Source organism: Haemorhous mexicanus, chromosome 3 (genome assembly GCF_027477595.1).
Source record: "Haemorhous mexicanus isolate bHaeMex1 chromosome 3, bHaeMex1.pri, whole genome shotgun sequence".
Classification (NCBI taxonomy): Eukaryota; Metazoa; Chordata; class Aves; order Passeriformes; family Fringillidae; genus Haemorhous; species Haemorhous mexicanus.
In genome coordinates this window covers 49,348,995-49,365,489 of record NC_082343.1, presented here as the reverse complement: position 1 = coordinate 49,365,489, position 16,495 = coordinate 49,348,995, and the positions used below count along the sequence as shown (strand labels likewise).

At 36.4% G+C, this 16,495-nt stretch overlaps 1 protein-coding gene across 2 annotated transcripts in view; it reads left to right on the top strand.

Annotated features, from left to right (window-relative positions):
- Positions 1-16,495, top strand: part of LOC132324997 (SAM and SH3 domain-containing protein 1-like) — a 529,996-nt gene that overhangs the window by 261,516 nt on the left and 251,985 nt on the right. The gene's annotated exons all lie outside the window — the stretch shown is intronic.

The window sequence follows — 16,495 nt, the reverse complement described above, 5'->3', positions numbered from 1 at the left end:
GTCTGCTTAGCCTCCCAGCCTGGGGTCAGCACAGCAATGTTAAGAGATAATCACTTCACCCGAGCCTGCTTCCCACAGAGAGGTGTTGCAGTCCCCTTTCCCACAGACACACACTCCTTAAAGCAAATACATATCAACATCATAATGGTGCCAAGAATTCATAAATTATATATTGACTGCCTGTACCATCATATTTCTTATTTGTCAAGGAAACCTCATTAGGACAGAGGTGATCTAGTCCCCTGGGTGCCTTTCTGATGTTCTGGCATCTCAGTCACAACGCACCTTATAATCCTTATTAATTGAGACTTCAGCATTCACTCAGTCAACAGCCCCCTGTCATGAAGTTATTTTAGGTCTGTTTTCATCTACCCCATGTAAATCTCCTTTCTTGTTACATGAGGGAAGCTATACAGAAAGAAGCATTCATAGCTCCCACTTCTTAAGTTCATTCATCTATGAAATCTGCATTTCATGTGTTTCACACATGAATATTAAAGGAGAGGATTTACATGAGGTAGGTGTGAATTAACCTGTAATGCTTTTACAAATCTCTACATCTGCGTGTGCTCATTCAGGCAAATGGGTGGTTGTGGTGTCTGTATGAGAGAAGCCACTTATGTGCAGTTTTGTTATTACTGGAAAGCCTTCTTGGAGAAGTTTGGAGTCCAGAATGTGTTTGTCTGCCAGTCAAGGTGGGACCTGTAGTTAAAAGAGAATAATGACTATACATTTTGTGTTGCCCATTCAGCATGTATGAAGAAGTTGTTTCTCAGGTAGAAGTGTGATACAGATACGGTGCCTTGCATACTCTGTAACAGAGGGTCTTTAATATGCATATTGTGGTTAATACAGTCCTTGCAGCCTTTGGTTATAAATGTGGAAATGGGTTCTCATCTGTAAGAATCAAACTTTCAAAATGTGCAATCCATGCCTATAAATCTGAGAACCCATTTTGGCAATGACAAACATGTTTGAAGGGAAAACAGTATTTAAATCAGAGGGTCACACAACATTTTCTTGAAATTACAATTCAATAAAGAAATTGATGCTAATTAGTGTTTAAATCTCTCATCTTGTCAGCTCTGTGTGGTGCCTTGTTTGAAGTGAAATGTTTTTTGACACAGCCTTCCTAATGCAAAATTTGTTTTCCTTAGTTCTTTGATGTTGTTCTTAAAATGAAAGACATAAAAATGTTTTTTTTTTTTTTTTTAGCAATAGTAGTAAAGGAGGGGAATTGAATTGATTTGATATTCATATTACTTTGCATGCAAAGCCCCAGAGGATTTATCAACAACTCTGACCTACCTTCATCAGGAATGGAGGAGAAATGATTTATATTTTGTATTATAGTTACACCTTGAGGCCCCTTTCAAAATAAGTTTTATCAAAATTGATATTATACATGTCAGTGAGCGTGTCTGTCCTCCAAAAATTCACAAATAGGCCAGGCAATGACTATAAGTAAAACTGGTGTTAAGTGCCTCAGTCTGTATTGCTGTGTGGAACTGAACACCGCAATGGCAGTATCAGCTCAAGGTGAGTTGAAGGAGGGGGAAATGGTAAAATAAAGGCTTCCTCTGAGAACATTGGTACTGTACCAATTTGCATGTTTCTGCACAGCATACTGCTAATGCACTGTAGTATAAACACACATGTGCTTGGTTTAAATGCTGTGAGAGTGCAGTGCATTGTAATCTGCTGTTTGTCTTGCACCTGACAGATGCATAAAACAAAAAATTCCAGGTGCAAGTGAAACAAATTGTAAAATATGCATTATGAAATAATAGTGTGAGGGAATGTTTATTGGGGAAAGTATGTGTGCATACAGATATTGTGTAAATCATAAGTAAACTAAAATTATATAATATCATGCAAAATAGCAGTGTTAAAGTAGCTTAAATAAAGTCAGCAGATTTAGTTTTTAGGAATGTGGAGATGTTGTGAGGTTTTTCTCCCTGGTCTCTGTTTAATCTTTTCTTGCCCCTCTCCTGTTCTATCTTTGTGCACAGTCTCTATTACCTGCTTTGTCACACCTTATTCAGTTCAAATAGAACAATTTATATGCTTGTGAGTATTTGAAGTTGTTTTATCATTACACATATAATATTAAAAATTAGTATCAATATCCTCATTTATAGATTATTTTTATGGAGTTTTATCAGAAAAAGGAATAAAAACCATTTGAGTAGTAGGAAGTCTAGAACTGAGGCAAATAGATGGAGCTCAAAATAGCAGTGTATTTGCCTGATCTACCTGGGGTCATGCTTCTCTGGGTACTGTTTGGTTCAAAATACAGCTCCTGCTTGGATCCACAGCTGAGAAGTTTGGATATATATCACTTCCACAGATAAGAACCAGAGTCTTCAGCTAAAAACCTCAAAAATGTAAAAGGCAAACATTTAACCATTTATGAGAGTTAACATTCTGATTTTGTCCAGTACTCTGTCTTCTCACTCAGTGAATATGTAAATGGAGATTTAAATTCACCATGGCAACATCCTTAAGTCATGGCTGGTTTTTTTTCTGCACTATCTCTCCAGCTTTCATAGGGACATCCAAGCATGAAACGAATGTCACAATGATTTTGTGGGTGTTAGTAATTTTTACAGATCCCCAAGGGGAGGTACATGGTATCCAACCACATTTCACCTACAGAGTCAAGTAAAACAGTATCTGGTCAATTTTGAAGATAGATGATGCAGCTAGCAGTCAGTGTGACAGATTGTTTTATTATCTGCCTTATGTCATTGTCAGGAATGGAAGCTGTAGGGCTACCCACAAAGGATGACTGAGTTAACAGAACACTCAACAGTAATGGAAAGTTATTTTTCTTTAAGTCAAACAGAAGATACTGAAGGACTGGTAGAGGTGGGTGGGTCTTGGGTTTGGGTTGGAGAGTGGTTTGTATTTTTTGGGTTGTGGGGAAGGTTTTATAATACCTTGGGTTTAGTTGGTTGAAGATTTTTTTTCTTCTTGAGACACAGTACAGAAGACAGTTGCTTACAACCAGAATAGCCTGTACTTGAGCATATTGTCTTCCATTTTAAAAAGAAATCAGATTTTGGTAGTGCATACTGAAAAGTTTAAAGCTTTTTCTCTGAAATGAAATATAACAAAAACAGTTTAAAAAAATTTATATTAAGTCTGGGTGTATTTTTTAATGGGTTTTTTTCAAGACACCTTGATCACTCTTGAGTAGTATAAGAAATCATAAATTGGGCTAAACTTGGGGACCAGATTGGAAAATAAATAGAAATCCACACTAAAATAGATTCTTATCCTCTATACATAGCATAGAATTAGCTAGAATGCATGGTACATCTAGAGATTATTTCAAACACTGTGTTTGTATTAAAAGGATGTTTCATATCTAGTGTTCTTAAATAATAATCAATTGAATGAAGCTTACATTTCTAGATGGATTGATTCATTCTGTCTGTTACTAATGATGATTTGCAGTTGCAATGCTTGTTTATATTAATTATGCATCTTCAGTCAATAAACATCTTCCAGCAAATATTTGAAAATGCTATCAAATCTGTTGATTTTCCAACAGATTTGATAGCATTTTCCATGGATTAATTTGTATTGTATAATGCTGATTTTCTGCAGAGAAATTTTCTCTCAAAATGGCAATTATTATAATATGAACTTTGTATGGAATATCTTTGATTGAGAAACCTAATAATTATTGCTTTCCTTATGATATGATATGTTTTTTCCTTATGAGCCCTGTCATTTGTTGACGTCACAATTTGGAAGTTTTCAGTCCTCCCTCACATCCTAAGGCAGCTCTAAATGTAGTACGATAGTGCCAGAGACCAGTGAGTGTAGGGAAACCATCTCACAGCTGTCTGATCTGTCTGAAAATCAATGATAGTCATTACAAATAAATTCTAATTTTTATTGCTACTTCCAGATGTTTTCTCTCCTTGGATTAGGTTATGTTGCATTGGAATGTTTCTTCTTTCTTTCTTGCTGTGTGCTGTAAAAATGTTAAAGCATTTATGCTATTTTAATCATCTTTTTTTAAGTACTGCTAATACTGTTTGGTTTGCTGATCCACAGTGGAGCATTATTAGTCAAATGAGTCATTTCCCATGCTCTAGCAATAAGTGTCATATTTAGAGATATTAATAGCACCTTCAGTTTGGGAGAGGTGGCACTCTTATTTCAGTGGCTTGGAAAGGTCTCAAGTCTTGCTTCCTTAGGAGGAGATTATTTGTGTGAGGTCCAGGCGAACTCTGCCTGGAGAAGTGTGCTTTGGCAGGGGGCGTGGGGGACGGCGCAGAGCGCGCTCCCCGTGTGCTTCTTCTCTTGTGTCACACGTTTGTGTGGTTCACTCTGTGACTGCCACTTAGGTCAAGGGCAAGCTTTGACAAGCCTGTGCCTTTCTGTGACTGGAGCTCCAGGCTGTCTGTTCAGGCCTAAAGAACTAATTGTAGTGTTAGCATGGTATGTCAAAACATTTGTACAGTCAATATTCATGGATTCTTTAATATAGCACTTGCTTTTAGAGTTTCCTCAAAGCAGATGAGCAGAGAACATCACTGACTGTATTTGTAATTACTACCAGCCCTGCCTGCCTATGGAGCCATGTGAACACCCACTGTTTGCAGGAAATTCTAGGGTTGCTCAGCCCAATTCAAAAATGTCATTGTTGTCAGACAATACATCACCATTAGTGTGACCACGTAAATGGCAGAGAAATTTCCTCTTGTCTTAGGGTGATATGTTAAATAGAAAATGCTAGTAATGTCAACCTGAATAAAATAAAAGGTTGTCTGTGTTGGTCATTTGGATTTTTTTTTTCTTATATTACATATCAAAAGACCTTTCCCTTTAAGTTCAGGTATTCTTTGGTAGTATTTTGATAAAGAAACTTTTTGATTACTGCATGATCAGTTTAGACTAGTAGCACCACAAATATCAGTGGCTATCCATCTCAGACCTTTCCCTGCCTTTGCCATGTTGCTACCAAGTGCTGCCCATCTCTGAATTAGTGAGAAAATAATGGATCTGCCAGAGCAGTTTAAATATTTAGGAATTGTAGCCAGGCAGGAGGGATATTCTAACAGTCCTGGGGCTGCAAGCAGAGAACTGCTTGTCCTTGGGTTTATATTTTACAATATATAATTATGTTGAAGGTCTGGGTGTATTGGCCTGCTGAACCTCTCTGACATCCATACGTAAATCTGTTTTGTATGCGTAGTTAATATTTCATTTGCCTACAAGCATAAAAACTTTAGAAACTTGAGAAAAGTTGGATGTATAGGTTTAGGGGTTTAGTCTCTGATTAAGCAAGAGACTAAGGAATTTTTCAGGAATGCTATCTGAATTTAGTTAATAGCATGTGGAGGATAAGCCTGTATTCTAAACACAGCCATAAAGGGCCCCAAGTTTAAAGATATCCTACGTAGCTCAGACCAGTATCATGTGTGGAATATCCATGTTATCCTTAAAGCTAAAGGCTCTTGTAGTCTTGAAGCTAGTATTGACTTGAAGCTAATGTTGCCTATGGCTGTGCAGATAAATAACAAATTTCAATCAGTATGCTTTGTATTGCATCAGTTTGTTTTGTCATGAAGAAATAAAATGGCAATAATTTTTTTATTTGTGAGCAAAACTCGTAAATTCTATGACTTTTTTTAAATCAGTTCATGTGTATTTATATTCCATAAAAAGTTTTGGGAAGTTCTTTTCTCATATTCTCCATATAATTCTAGTACTGACAACATGACCTGGTTCACCTCCCTATTTAAAATGTGGCTGACAAAACTTATTAGTAGATAGATAGATCTAGACATTACAAATATATATTATTACACATTTAATTCGTTTAAATGTAGAGGTAATTTTTGAAAATACTATGAATATGACTGACTGCATCTGTAGAAATTATATCATGCTTGAGTACCTCTGAACCAGGAGAAATTTGCATGCAGGAAATCAGAACACTTGCTCATACAATTTTATATTTTTGCTACTGAATTATTTGGAGGAAAAAGTAAAACCAAATGCATCTGAAACAATTACTCAGAATGAAGAAATAATCACAAGGTAATTCTGTAATGCTTTCTCAATGTTTTTTTTCTTCTTGAGATAGATTTTGATGTTTTGGGTTCTTTTTAGACAGTTTGTATATGGCAATTATTTGGAGTTCAGTCTGCCAGATAAAAGCAGAGAAGTTTAAAGGAAAGTTGCCTTTTGGTATGGCAAGAGACATCACAATACTTCTTCTCTTTAACCCTCTCAGACTAAAGGAGCTAAAAATATGCAAGGAGTGGATGTGTTGGTACCCCAGAGAATTAGAAAAGATGCACCTCTTCCTTTTGTCATGGGAACACACTTCTGTGGGTTGGAGGAAAAGAAGCTCAAGTGGGGAGAGTTCCTTTGGCAGAAGGCAGGCATTTGTAGGCCTATGCAGTCTTATCCTTTAGGTCCACTGATATAAGGCTTTGATTTGGGAGAGTACATTTGAAGGTACTTTGCTATGCATGGCTAGATTGAATGAGAAAGATCCAAAGGCCCTTAAACTTCAATTAAAATTCCTGGAAGACAGAACACAGTCTGGATCTCTTCTCTCTGAAAGCAGTCAGGGTAGCTTGTGAATAATTTTGCTTTTTTGAGAAAGCACAGTCCTCAGGCCCAAGATTTTAAATCTTGATTAGATTCAGGCCTCATGGGTTGGTCTTGAAATAAATTTATGTATTCAGTGCAAGAAGTTAAAAGAAATTGCTGTCTCGTGAAAAATGAGTCAGCCTTTGCTGAAGAGTCCCTTTAATTATATTTCTAGTCTACATTTTTTCTTTTAAATTCATTCAGCATAATCTTCATTGCTGTCTCCAAAATAAAACTTAGTTTAGTTAATTGGCTGCTGAAAGTGAACAGGCTCTTACCTAGCTGCTGCATGACTCTTTCAGTGATAAGTTGGGGAGTGGGCTGTGTCTTCTTTGCAGAGCTCTCAGGACATGCACGTTGCTGCTGGCAAGAGCTGCTGCACTTTGGTTTAATACTTGCTTTCCTTCTGTCTATATTCCAGACCAGCTGTGACTATTTGTATATGTTTTCATGCACAGCTCTGCCAGCGTATTTTTTCCCTATGCAACCCCCTTTTATTTCTTTGCAATATCCAAGCATTAAATGGCAAAATATTTTTTGCAGTGAAAGTTAGATGGCAGTGATTTGTTTGAAGCCATCAAGTAAGTCTCTGCAGCTTTGGCCAGAAATGGATTTTTAACCTAGATCATGGTGATAGAATGGCAGAGTAATTAGTACAGAAGAGTCATAGGTGAGATTAAATTAATAACTTAGTAATTCTATTGTTATTGAACTGCATGTTAAGTTGCAATATAAAATTGTGACAAAAAATAGTTTAGAAATAGTTTTTTAAAAAACCTCCATTAGGGAGAATTAAAATGCTGAGAAGTTCTGTCCAAACTTAGTTGCATGATTTTAAATACTTTAGAATAACTTAATATATTTATTTAAAAAAAAGGCCCTTTGTGAAAAATTTTATTAATGGGGTCCTTGAAGCAAGTGCTAGGAATCGGCTTTTCCATTAGTTTGGAAGCAGCAGTAAAGTACGGTGAAATTCAGAGCTTCTGATTTTATTACAGACAGTTATATGCTAGTATTTAAGCATTTCAAATATAGTCCTTATATCTAACACCCAGCATTTTAAGAGAACTTATATACCTGGAGATGGATCACCAAATGATAATTTAACAGCAAGTTATAAATCTATCAGATTTTCTAAGTGTTGCAAATACTTGCATATCACTAACTTCTATTAAAAACATATTAGGTTTTAATTAAAATTCTACTGTTCATAGAACTAGATTATATAAAAGGAAGGTATAGATTTAGTGCACCTGAAGCAAGTTATTCTTTTGTTGGGGTTTTTTTCATTTAGGTGGATCTTTTACAAGTTAAAATAAATTATTAGTTTATGTTGCATAAATGAATGAATATTCAGAGATAATTTCAATTATAGTCATGATTTTCATGAAGTTTTCTTTCCTGTTTCAGTGTCATCTGCAGTCTATGGAAAAACTAGATTTGCATTTTATTTCTCCCTGGAGACAGTTTACAAGAAAGAAGAATTAGTAGGTAAAACAGGGCAAGTCTGAATTACAGCACTTTTGCTAACTGTCTGCCTTCCCATCAGTCCCCCCCTTTCAGCAAATTCACTGAAGCAATATTTTTCTAGGCCTGCAGATTACTTAAGGTAGCTGTGGCTGATGACTCTGAGAACACAGCTGCTAACACCTGGGTTATAAATAGGGGTAACTGCAGGGGAAGAGCAGATGCATACCTGTCTCCATGCCAAAATGTTCTACTCAAGGAGCACTTTCAGAAAAAGAACAGACTAGGACAATGGGAACAGTTTTGAAGAAATATGCGTAAGTGGCAAGGAAGGGGCAAGAGGGGATACAAAATAAGAGCAAAGGCTTTTCTTAGTATCCAGAATACAGCTTACAGGAGTCCAAAAGGAGGGAGCAGCTGGGCAACTCAAGAGGTTAGATGGGCATTGCCAAACATTTGCTATGACAGTTTTTTTTCTTAAATACTGATAGTAGAACATGGTATTACAAGTCACTTCTCTTTGGGAGATATTTGTGTGCCCACCTAGCACACGAGGCAGATGTATTGTTCTATTCCTCAGTTACTGGTCAGATGACCTCTCTTTGAATATTCTGGTTAGTGTTAACATCACAGAAAAATATATTATCTTATAGCCATAGTGTTTTGTTGTCTTCTTTCAGCATGATAAAGGTCAAGGCACAGGGAATGCTGGCCAGTCCTTGATTGATAGATCTATCAGGAGCTTGAGACAATTGATAGAACTGGTTGGTGAAGGCTAAGGGGGGGTAAATGATTGCATTAATAGAAGATTGCAAAAGGTTTTTTCCTCTTGGAAAAGTTATAAATCTCAGGTTTGATCGCTTGGAGTTTTGACATTCTATTTCACCTTTCATAAGGTTCTTTCAGAAGTAACAACTACTGACATTCAGACCAAATTTGATATGAGGCAATTGTGTCTGTGTTGCAGTGCTTCTAAAGAGGTGTAATCACAGCCTCTCAGAAAATATGGTCTGGTGGAATTGCATATTTTATAGAATAATTGTTCCTTCTTCCCTAAAGCATATGTCTCGAAGGAGAATAGGCAAATTGTTTCTGATGGAATAATTTTAGGCAAGCTAGCAGGGAAATAAGGTTGGCTAATGCTTTCCATCATTAAAGTCTGCTTCCTGTAGCTTATAGTTTTACCAGACTTAAATTTCTGGTTTGGGGTTTTCCATGCTTGATCTCTGTTTTAGGGCAGGTATGAACTCTTTGCATAGAACAAGGTTTACAGGTGTTACACAGACCTATAATTATATGACCAGGTCATTGCAAATAAATTTAGGTTGAATTGGTGGACTTACTGTTATATGTTTTTGGACTCTGCTTGATTTAAAGAAAGTTGAACATTTAAGTAAAATTAATGTGGCAGTCTTGTGTTTGGATAATGTAAAAAGTAACTGAAAGCTGAGAAGGCAAAAGTTACCAAATACTATATTATGTATAATGTTCTTTCCAGAAATTTAAGGTCAGTCCTTAGTATGGTGAATTCATAAGTTTGAAATTAATTCATTTGTTCAGTCACCAACAAGCTAGGGGAGCCACCCAGAGGAAAAGCAGTGGCTTCTATTTCATGGTATTCTTTCATTGGATCACATTATTGTTGTGAGGAAATAAAATTATCTGGATTTGAATTTATTTTCATCTCATTTATCACAAGGTCTTATGAAATATCACTTGAAAATATAATTCCAATTGACTTAAATACCCTTTGATGGATAAAAAACTGAAAGTCAGTAATCAAAAACTACTGAATGATCAATGACAGAGCACTGATTATAGGAAGCAGGATCTATTGAGTTGTTGGTACCACTGCCTATGCTGAGCAAATGGTTTCAGTAGCTATTTCTTGTGAAAAAAATGCCATGTTTATAAAACATGTTAATCACACTAAACTGGAAGAGGAAATAAATAATGGAATGCAAAGCAACTATTAATACAGAGAGGCAATAATAGATTTAAATTGGTTATGCAACAGAGGTAAGAAAAACAATTGGAGATTTACTTTTTTAAAAAATCTTTTGGTAGGGTTATCCCTTTTTGTAGTAAGGATATAGTTTAGTGGTCAAGTTCTAGTGCAACAACAACAAAGCAGTGCAGTTTGGTGTTAGAAAGTTACATGCTGAAATAGAAAATCACAAGCTGAACCTACAATAATGAATCATTGTTTAGAGATTGATCTCTGACTTGTAGAATAAAGAGGTCTAGAGTGTCTCAAGTTCACAGCATTTGCATTAAACCCCTTGATGGTGTTCCTGCCATTACTCATTGGTGTACAGATTGCTCTCCCCTGGACTATATGGGGCACCTCTGCCACTCCCAGACATACTTATGTGAGCATTGGGTATGGACAGAAGGGGAGGACTTCATAAGTTTAAACAGAGGTAAGACTAGGTCACAGCCCAGCAGAGTGGTGGTTTATGGCATTTTGGTGAGGTCATGACAGAGAGCAGTAGTCAGCTTCTCTAAGAGGGGAGCTGGTCCTGCCAGAAGGGGACATTAAGAGTGCTGCCTCATTCATACTGCCCCTCAGAAGGAAAAGCTGAAGTCCTTACAACATCACCTCAGTAGTGTCTGAGTGAATACTTTCTTTGAGGAAAGAGGCACAGATAGTCAGTGGGATGTCACCCATTAGAAATCTGTGGGGTTTTGTCACATATGTGCCTGGTCACAGTTGTTTGTGTGGGCTGGAATGACTTTGAGTCTCCTTGTTCTCTGTAATGATATGTAAGTAATAAGCTACAAAAAATTATTATTAAGCATGCCAAATTAAGATGAGAAACCACAAAAGTTTTTGTTGGACTAGTTCCAAAAAATTTATAACCATTGGTCTTTTGTACATATATATATATATCTTCAGTGTTTTCCACACCATTGAGATCAACAGTGGCTACATGCCTTTCAAAAGCCATGAGTGACTGTGTTGGTAAGAAACTCCATCACTCTGAGGATTATTATTCTTCCCAAGCTAATGTATTTGATGATTGTTAACCTGAGAATTATTAGGTCTAACATTGGGTATTAATAAAAAGGTTTCCATTAGAAATTCTGTAATTGATAGAATCAATGGACTAGTGAGATTTCACATCTCTTTGTATTAATTTCAAACATCTAAGTTTTGTTTTGGGATCTAAAATAGAGATCTAAATCTATATACAAATTCCTAAGAAGTATCAGTGCATGTTGTCAAAATTTAGCAAAGTTAAACTTACTGATGCTTTTACAAAACCAAGAAAGTTTTTTGTTTGTATTTTTTTTTCCTTATCTCTTTGTTTTGGGGTTCTTTTTATTGGTGTTTGTTTTAAATCTCCAGTGTATTTTCCATTCTTTTTCTAGGAGTGGAGGTTTTCCTGAAATTAGAAACTGTTGTAGGATAAACAATAAATTCTTTTGAAAAGTCTAATTAAGCTCTTTGGTCAAAATTGCTATTTGAAAAATATTATTACAGTCATGGAATCATGGAAGAGTTTGGGTTGGAAGGGACACTTAAAGGTTGCCCATTTCAACCCCCTTGCAATGCACAAGGACATTTCTGTCCACATCAGGTTGCTCAAAGCAACCTTGAATGTTCTCAAAGATGGGGTATTTACCACCAGTCTAGGCAACCTGTTCCTGTATTTCACCACTGTCATTGCACAAACCTTTCAAATCTAACCTAAGTCTACCCTCCTTCATTTTAAAACATTAACCCTTTTCCTATTGCAATAGGCCCTTCCAAACATTTGTCCCCATCTTTCAAGGCACCCTTTGTGTACTGAAAGACTGCAATAAGGTCACCCCAGATCCTCCTCTTCTCCAGGCTGAGCAATCCCAACTCTCTCAGCCTTTCCTCATAGAAGTGCTCCAGCACTCTGATCATCCTCATGGCCCTTCTCTGGACCTCCTTCAACAGATCCACGTCTTTCTTATGTTGGGGCTAAGTGCCGACTCCAGGTGGGGCCTCACAAAGGCAGAGCAGAGGAGCAGAATCTCCTCCTTCACCCTGCTGGCCACGCTGCTTTGGATGCCCATTGGGACTCTGAGCCATTGAGCACTACCCTCTGCATGCAGCTGTGCAACCTACTCCTAATCTCCAATTCAGAGAGAGGGATGTTTTGGGGTTCGTGTCAAAGGCCTTACATCCAGATAAATGACATATGTAGCCCTTCCCTTGTCCACCAATGTAGTCCCTCCATCAAAGTAGGCTGCTAGGCTGGTCAAACAGAACCTGCCTGTGAGGCACTTATAAAAATACAAAATATCCTGGTCATTAAGGTATAGCATATTGTTTATGAAAAATACTCTGCAACTTGATGGCAACATATATGATGTTGTTATTGGATATTGAGGCAGATTTTGCACAGTGAGAGTTACTATTACAAGGCATTTTCTGTGACACTTTCCTTTCAGATGCTACTTGGTCTACAGGCAGTTGCAGGTGTAAAAAATAGATTGTAAAAGTTGCTTGTGAATATGTTCACATCAGTCACTTGTTATGAAAACAGGAATTCCATCTGAGCAATGAGCTACGGAGAGAGGGCAAAAGAAGGGGCAGTAGGATCTGTGCCAGTAGTATGTCTTATGTCTTGAGGAGAATGACTTTCTAAGATTAATTCATTTTAAGCAAGAGGAATCACCTTGTTTTATGACCATGCACTAATCTCAAGGTCTGTACATTACAATTTGTCATTATAAAAGGTTTTTGAAGTCACATAAAAAACATGACCTGTTAGAACAATCCAGTGTACAAAGCCTATTTGCAAAATTTCTTTTATAAATCATGATTTGATTGTGATCAGTATGTTGTACAAAAAAAAAAAAGAATCTTTCTCAGTGGTGTATTCTTTTATGGCCTTCTTTTTATACCGTTAAATTGGTTTACTACTTTGTTTTTTATCTGAGTTTAAATTGTTCTTACATCTTTGCTTGCATATTTTCACAGGATCTATTTTATAGCACTGAAACCTTTAAAAGAAAAAGGAAGGAGGTTTTTTTCGTTCTTTTGTGTTTTATAGAGTCTTTCATTTGCACTCATGCATTAATGTTTCAAACCCAAGACTAAGCATGTTTTAGTGAAGTATCACCCTGCTCATTTTTGACCCAATTTGTGGACAATTCCTATTGGCAGAAGATTCCCTATATCATCTGCACCACTGTCCTGGTCTGTAAGTTGTAACCCAGAGGGCAGCAAAGCAGTGCTGCCAAACATGAATGAGAGCTGAGGCAGAAATCCTTCCTCACTGCTCCTTTCCTCCTACAGTGTACCAGAGCTGTAACAGAGGTGGGAATGATTTGGAACGCCATAAAACTGTCACTATGCCCCTTTCCTTTGAGTTACTGCCTGTACAACTGCAACTCTGAGTTTCTCCCTTGGGTTTTGTATCAAAGGTAGAATTTAGTCTCTTTTATGTAAGCCGAGAATATAGGTGTTTTCAGTCTTTGTGAAAACTTCCATTTTCAATGACTCTCAAATGATTTAAAAGTATAGTTCTGGTCTAAAACGTGATGACAACACAGATTTGTAACTTTCCTTTACATGACATGAGATCAATTTACACCCTACTTTTTTTCATTCTTCTGTGCTTGAAGTACTTGAAAATACTTTTCTCTGCCAGCAAGTGCAGATAGCTTACAGACCCTCTGTATTTAAATACCCTGTGTATTTAAGAGTGTTGCCAGTTACCAAACTTCAACAGTGTAAGGAACAACAGATGGAGAGCATAATAACTTTACTATCTTGGTAAAAAGCCAAAAAGCATCAAATTGACACACGTGCTTGAGAGCACATAGAATGATATGGTTTTTTTCACTGGAGAAATTTGAATGTAAGATCTCATTTGACACACAAAATGTGAAAGGTACACTTGGACATACTCAGTTTTCAATTAAAAAATGCATTTGCTCTAAGCTATTTAAATTCACATCAATACATTCAAGGATCTATACCCATAATAATTAAAAAATAAGTAGTTATAACACTTCACTCTAAAAATCTCTGATACAGGGTACTCTATTGTTGAACTGAGTAAGACATAAATCTTTCACTTAGGTGCAGAATCTTGAACTCTTCTACTGCACAGTATTGAGCTAAATGTGCTTTCCTCTGCATACTACAATTAACAGTGTGCAGGCTTTTGAAACTCTGAGCTAAGCTTTTCTAAACATATCAGTGACTGATTTTTCTTTCTTTTTATTCCAATGACATGACCTCTGAATCAAATCATGCAAGGCTTGCCGGAGAATAAGTCTTTGATGCTTTGAGAGCAAGCCAGCAAGGGATGTGTAAATTATGCAGAGAGCAAATCCCGACTGTGTGTCGTTTACTTGCACAACAAGCTCAACTTTAATTAAGCCAGGGCCTGAGATCCTTTGCCAAGTTGCTTTCAATACTGATTTTACAGTTCATAGAGCAACATCCTCACCTATATGAAGCCTTTTTAACCCTTCCAGACCCTGCCTGTGGTAGAATGCGTGTGATAAAGGGGGGGGTCATAATTCAGCAGCTGACAGAAACACTCTTTGATAAATATAATTATTTTAGCAGACTGCAGAGTTGAATTAAAAGATGTGGATTTTTAGACTTCTTTGGTGGAACAGGTATAATGATTGACATGACCTACCACTGTAATACTGGTGTTAAATCTATGAGATTATCACCTGCTAACTTCAAATGGGAAGGATTGAAAAGAGGTTACCTAAAGGGCACACCCAGGATTTGGAAGTGAGATAAATTCTCAAAACTCAAGAACACAGAACCTCCCATGTGAACTGAGAAGGTGTTTCCCATTGAGTGTAATCCGTTCTAGGGTTGCACATTACTGTGTGAATTCTTTCCTCCTTGAGCAAATAAAATATTAATCCATTTTGCTTATATTCTACAGAGCTGTATTTTTCAATTCTATTACAGCTGCCACCTAGCAGCTGTCACTGTTTCATTGTGGAGGGATTGTGGTTTCAGTAATTTATATTCTGATGTGTTAAACATTATTTCTAAAACTGATAGAGTTTGATTTCTAGTAGTAAAATTCAGTGGTGTACCTAATGGTAAGATCCATCTAAAATCTTCATTTTAACAAAGAAGAAGTTGAAAAAAACTTGCTCACATTACAAAATTTAGTGGTAGCTGTAAAAGGTTAAACGTGGCACCTGCTGTTAGTGTTTTGTACTTAATTCAAGAAAATTAAAGAAAAAAAGATTTAAAGAAGAAAAACAAGTGAAAAGATTGGAAGGATTTTCCTCTTTTTTTTATTGCTGTGTTTTTTTAAGCCACTGTACTAGCTCTGATAAAGGACTTAGTGCAGAAGCAGAACTTTGAAGGGTATATAAAAACTAGTCAATAATTGGGGTGGGGCAGGGAGAACAGTGTTTTGTTTTATGCTTTTTGCTGTTTGGGGGGATGTTAGGGTTTGTTTGGTTTTGTTTTTCAATATGAGATACCTCATGAATGTTCAAGAGCTCTTTCTCATTGTCTTTAATGAGCATCAATAGGTTTGCCTTGCTTACTCAGTTAATGTCAAATTTCTGTTGGATCTCAGATGAGGATGGGGATTTGAATTTTAAATAAGACTGAAAGGAAACTTTGGATGTTGGCAGTCTGGTTTAAAGATGCTGCTGTGTGTCAAATACAGCCAAATTTGATTCTTTCATTGAATTTCAAATATTTTCATTTATTTATTAGCAATTTCAAAATCTTTTAAGCTTCATTATGCCTCAAACCTTTTGAATTAGGCTCTCTGAAGCTTGGTGGTGATGGTTAAAATTAGGAGCTGCTCTGCATCCTGGTCATTGAGCTGAAAGCCACTATCAGGTAGTGCTGTTTGTAGCACATTGCTCGTATTTAGTTCAACTGCATGCTGTGATATATTTTTATGAGAGATTTCCCTTTAGTGCAATCTCTGGAAGTGTAAGTAATAATGTAATAGTAAATGTGTGTGAATATTAATGTTGGTTCAGATTATATCTTTGACATTAGCTTACATGCCAGCATTGTTTCTAATTTCTGTAAGACACTCAGTGAATTGCTTAAGTTATATCTTTGTATTGGTATTTTAAAAACTCTGTATGGTAAGTAAGAAATTTTCTACTGGTTCTTTTTAATTTTCAGCTCCTAGTCATGTAGAAATTCAGCAGTTGTTAGTTTCCCACTAGTCACCCTCTGTTTTACTGAACTTTTCTCTAGATTTTTTGGTTCATGAATTTGCTACTGATAGTCATGTAAATATTAAGTATAGGTATATAATGAAAATTCAATATTTAGTTTTCAGATATACAGGTACAGTCTGCACAGAGATTTCATACCTTTTTTTTCCTTCTAAGATTGGCACACATCTTCATATCTTTTTTCCAGTTCTTTATTTTTTTTTCCATAGTTTCTTTTAACATCTTT